The 5,000-nt window shown below is 43.9% G+C and overlaps 1 protein-coding gene across 3 annotated transcripts in view; it reads right to left on the bottom strand.

The window, feature by feature from the left end:
* Positions 1–5,000, bottom strand: part of trappc9 (trafficking protein particle complex subunit 9) — a 247,495-nt gene that overhangs the window by 110,031 nt on the left and 132,464 nt on the right. The gene's annotated exons all lie outside the window — the stretch shown is intronic.

The following is a 5,000-nucleotide window of genomic DNA, read 5'->3' as shown; positions in this document are numbered from 1 at the left end:
GATAGAGTAGAGTAGAGTAGGATAGAGTAGAGTAGAGTGGGATAGAGTAGAGTAGAGTAGGATAGAGTAGAGTAGAGTGGGATAGAGTAGAGTAGAGTAGAGTAGGATAGAGTACAGTAGAGTGGGATAGAGTAGAGTAGAGTGGGATAGAGTAGAGTAGAGTAGAGTAGGATAGAGTAGAGTAGAGTGGGATAGAGTAGAGTAGAGTGGGATAGAGTAGAGTAGAGTGGAGTGGGATAGAGTAGAGTAGAGTGGGATAGAGTAGAGTAGAGTAGAGTGGGATAGAGTAGAGTAGGATAGAGTAGAGTAGAGTGGGATAGAGTAGAGTAGAGTAGAGTGGGATAGAGTAGAGTGGGATAGAGTAGAGTAGAGTGGGATAGAGTAGAGTAGAGTAGGATAGAGTAGAGTAGAGTAGGATAGAGTAGAGTAGAGTGGGATAGAGTAGAGTAGAGTGGGATAGAGTAGAGTAGAGTAGAGTGGGATAGAGTAGAGTAGAGTGGGATAGAGTAGAGTAGGATAGAGTAGAGTAGAGTGGGATAGAGTAGAGTAGAGTGGGATAGAGTAGAGTAGAGTGGGATAGAGTAGAGTAGAGTAGAGTGGGATAGAGTAGAGTAGAGTAGAGTAGGATAGAGTAGAGTAGAGTGGGATAGAGTAGAGTAGAGTAGAGTAGGATAGAGTACAGTAGAGTGGGATAGAGTAGAGTAGAGTGGGATAGAGTAGAGTAGAGTAGAGTAGGATAGAGTAGAGTAGAGTGGGATAGAGTAGAGTAGAGTGGGATAGAGTAGAGTAGAGTAGAGTGGGATAGAGTAGAGTAGAGTGGGATAGAGTAGAGTAGAGTAGAGTGGGATAGAGTAGAGTAGGATAGAGTAGAGTAGAGTGGGATAGAGTAGAGTAGAGTAGAGTGGGATAGAGTAGAGTGGGATAGAGTAGAGTAGAGTAGGATAGAGTAGAGTAGAGTAGGATAGAGTAGAGTAGAGTAGGATAGAGTAGAGTAGAGTGGGATAGAGTAGAGTAGAGTGGGATAGAGTAGAGTAGAGTAGAGTGGGATAGAGTAGAGTAGAGTGGGATAGAGTAGAGTAGGATAGAGTAGAGTAGAGTGGGATAGAGTAGAGTAGAGTGGGATAGAGTAGAGTAGAGTGGGATAGAGTAGAGTAGAGTGGGATAGAGTAGAGTAGAGTAGAGTGGGATAGAGTAGAGTAGAGTAGAGTAGGATAGAGTAGAGTAGAGTGGGATAGAGTAGAGTAGAGTGGGATAGAGCAGAGTAGAGTAGAGTGGGATAGAGTAGAGTAGAGTGGGATAGAGTAGAGTAGAGTAGGATAGAGTAGAGTAGAGTGGGATAGAGTAGAGTAGAGTGGGATAGAGTAGAGTAGAGTAGAGTAGAGTAGGATAGAGTAGAGTAGAGTGGGATAGAGTAGAGTAGAGTGGGATAGAGTAGAGTAGAGTAGAGTGGGATAGAGTAGAGTAGAGTGGGATAGAGTAGAGTAGGATAGAGTAGAGTAGAGTGGGATAGAGTAGAGTAGAGTAGAGTGGGATAGAGTAGAGTAGAGTGGGATAGAGTAGAGTAGGATAGAGTAGAGTAGAGTGGGATAGAGTAGAGTAGGATAGAGTAGAGTAGAGTGGGATAGAGTAGAGTAGAGTAGGATAGAGTAGAGTAGAGTGGGATAGAGTAGAGTAGGATAGAGTAGAGTAGAGTGGGATAGAGTAGAGTAGAGTAGAGTGGGATAGAGTAGAGTAGAGTAGAGTAGGATAGAGTAGAGTAGAGTGGGATAGAGTAGAGTAGGATAGAGTAGAGTAGAGTGGGATAGAGTAGAGTAGAGTAGAGTGGGATAGAGTAGAGTAGAGTAGAGTAGGATAGAGTAGAGTAGAGTGGGATAGAGTAGAGTAGAGTGGGATAGAGTAGAGTGGGATAGAGTAGAGTAGAGTGGGATAGAGTAGAGTAGAGTGGGATAGAGTAGAGTAGAGTAGAGTGGGATAGAGTAGAGTAGAGTGGGATAGAGTAGAGTAGAGTGGGATGGAGTAGAGTAGAGTAGAGTGGGATAGAGTAGAGTAGAGTGGGATAGAGTAGAGTAGAGTAGAGTGGGATAGAGTAGAGTAGAGTGGGATAGAGTAGAGTAGAGTGGGATAGAGTAGAGTAGAGTGGGATAGAGTATAGTAGAGTAGAGTGGGATAGAGTAGAGTAGAGTGGGATAGAGTAGAGTAGAGTGGGATAGAGTAGAGTAGAGTAGAGTGGGATAGAGTAGAGTAGAGTGGGATAGAGTAGAGTAGAGTAGAGTGGGATAGAGTAGAGTAGAGTGGGATAGAGTAGAGTAGAGTAGAGTGGGATAGAGTAGAGTAGAGTGGGATAGAGTAGAGTAGAGTGGGATAGAGTAGAGTAGAGTGGGATAGAGTATAGTAGAGTAGAGTGGGATAGAGTAGAGTAGAGTGGGATAGAGTAGAGTAGAGTAGAGTGGGATAGAGTAGAGTAGAGTGGGATAGAGTAGAGTAGAGTAGAGTGGGATAGAGTAGAGTAGAGTGGGATAGAGTATAGTAGAGTAGAGTGGGATAGAGTAGAGTAGAGTGGGATAGAGTAGAGTAGAGTGGGATAGAGTAGAGTAGAGTGGGATAGAGTAGAGTAGAGTAGAGTGGGATAGAGTAGAGTAGAGTGGGATAGAGTAGAGTAGAGTGGGATAGAGTAGAGTAGAGTAGAGTAGGATAGAGTAGAGTAGAGTGGGATAGAGTAGAGTAGAGTGGGATAGAGTAGAGTAGAGTGGGATAGAGTAGAGTAGAGTAGAGTGGGATAGAGTAGAGTAGAGTGGGATAGAGTAGAGTAGAGTGGGATAGAGTAGAGTAGAGTAGAGTGGGATAGAGTAGAGTAGAGTAGAGTGGGATAGAGTAGAGTAGAGTGGGATAGAGTAGAGTAGAGTGGGATAGAGTAGAGTAGAGTGGGATAGAGTATAGTAGAGTAGAGTGGGATAGAGTAGAGTAGAGTAGAGTGGGATAGAGTAGAGTAGAGTGGGATAGAGTAGAGTAGAGTAGAGTGGGATAGAGTAGAGTAGAGTGGGATAGAGTAGAGTAGAGTAGAGTGGGATAGAGTAGAGTAGAGTGGGATAGAGTAGAGTAGAGTAGAGTGGGATAGAGTAGAGTAGAGTGGGATAGAGTAGAGTAGAGTAGAGTGGGATAGAGTAGAGTAGAGTGGGATAGAGTAGAGTAGAGTGGGATAGAGTAGAGTAGAGTAGAGTGGGATAGAGTAGAGTAGAGTGGGATAGAGTAGAGTAGAGTAGAGTGGGATAGAGTAGAGTAGAGTGGGATAGAGTAGAGTAGAGTAGAGTGGGATAGAGTAGAGTAGAGTGGGATAGAGTAGAGTAGAGTGGGATAGAGTAGAGTAGAGTGGGATAGAGTATAGTAGAGTAGAGTGGGATAGAGTAGAGTAGAGTGGGATAGAGTAGAGTAGAGTAGAGTGGGATAGAGTAGAGTAGAGTGGGATAGAGTAGAGTAGAGTAGAGTGGGATAGAGTAGAGTAGAGTGGGATAGAGTATAGTAGAGTAGAGTGGGATAGAGTAGAGTAGAGTGGGATAGAGTAGAGTAGAGTGGGATAGAGTAGAGTAGAGTAGAGTGGGATAGAGTAGAGTAGAGTGGGATAGAGTAGAGTAGAGTGGGATAGAGTAGAGTAGAGTGGGATAGAGTAGAGTAGAGTGGGATAGAGTAGAGTAGAGTGGGATAGAGTAGAGTAGAGTAGAGTAGGATAGAGTAGAGTAGAGTGGGATAGAGTAGAGTAGAGTGGGATAGAGTAGAGTAGAGTGGGATAGAGTAGAGTAGAGTAGAGTGGGATAGAGTAGAGTAGAGTGGGATAGAGTAGAGTAGAGTGGGATAGAGTAGAGTAGAGTAGAGTGGGATAGAGTAGAGTAGAGTAGAGTGGGATAGAGTAGAGTAGAGTGGGATAGAGTAGAGTAGAGTGGGATAGAGTAGAGTAGAGTGGGATAGAGTATAGTAGAGTAGAGTGGGATAGAGTAGAGTAGAGTAGAGTGGGATAGAGTAGAGTAGAGTGGGATAGAGTAGAGTAGAGTGGGATAGAGTAGAGTAGAGTAGAGTGGGATAGAGTAGAGTAGAGTGGGATAGAGTAGAGTAGAGTAGAGTGGGATAGAGTAGAGTAGAGTGGGATAGAGTAGAGTAGAGTAGAGTGGGATAGAGTAGAGTAGAGTAGAGTGGGATAGAGTAGAGTAGAGTGGGATAGAGTAGAGTAGAGTGGGATAGAGTAGAGTAGAGTGGGATAGAGTATAGTAGAGTAGAGTGGGATAGAGTAGAGTAGAGTAGAGTGGGATAGAGTAGAGTAGAGTGGGATAGAGTAGAGTAGAGTAGAGTGGGATAGAGTAGAGTAGAGTGGGATAGAGTAGAGTAGAGTGGGATAGAGTAGAGTAGAGTAGAGTGGGATAGAGTAGAGTAGAGTGGGATAGAGTAGAGTAGAGTAGAGTGGGATAGAGTAGAGTAGAGTGGGATAGAGTAGAGTAGAGTGGGATAGAGTAGAGTAGAGTAGAGTGGGATAGAGTAGAGTAGAGTGGGATAGAGTAGAGTAGAGTAGAGTGGGATAGAGTAGAGTAGAGTGGGATAGAGTAGAGTAGAGTAGAGTGGGATAGAGTAGAGTAGAGTGGGATAGAGTAGAGTAGAGTGGGATAGAGTAGAGTAGAGTGGGATAGAGTATAGTAGAGTAGAGTGGGATAGAGTAGAGTAGAGTGGGATAGAGTAGAGTAGAGTAGAGTGGGATAGAGTAGAGTAGAGTGGGATAGAGTAGAGTAGAGTAGAGTGGGATAGAGTAGAGTAGAGTGGGATAGAGTATAGTAGAGTAGAGTGGGATAGAGTAGAGTAGAGTGGGATAGAGTAGAGTAGAGTGGGATAGAGTAGAGTAGAGTAGAGTGGGATAGAGTAGAGTAGAGTGGGATAGAGTAGAGTAGAGTGGGATAGAGTAGAGTAGAGTAGAGTGGGATAGAGTAGAGTAGAGTGGGATAGAGTAGAGTAGAGTGGGATAG

This window comes from Ictalurus furcatus, chromosome 14 (assembly GCF_023375685.1).
Source record: "Ictalurus furcatus strain D&B chromosome 14, Billie_1.0, whole genome shotgun sequence".
NCBI classification, from domain to species: domain Eukaryota; kingdom Metazoa; phylum Chordata; class Actinopteri; order Siluriformes; family Ictaluridae; genus Ictalurus; species Ictalurus furcatus.
The sequence above is the reverse complement of the archived record's forward strand: the minus strand, read 5'-3'. Positions and strand labels throughout refer to the sequence as shown.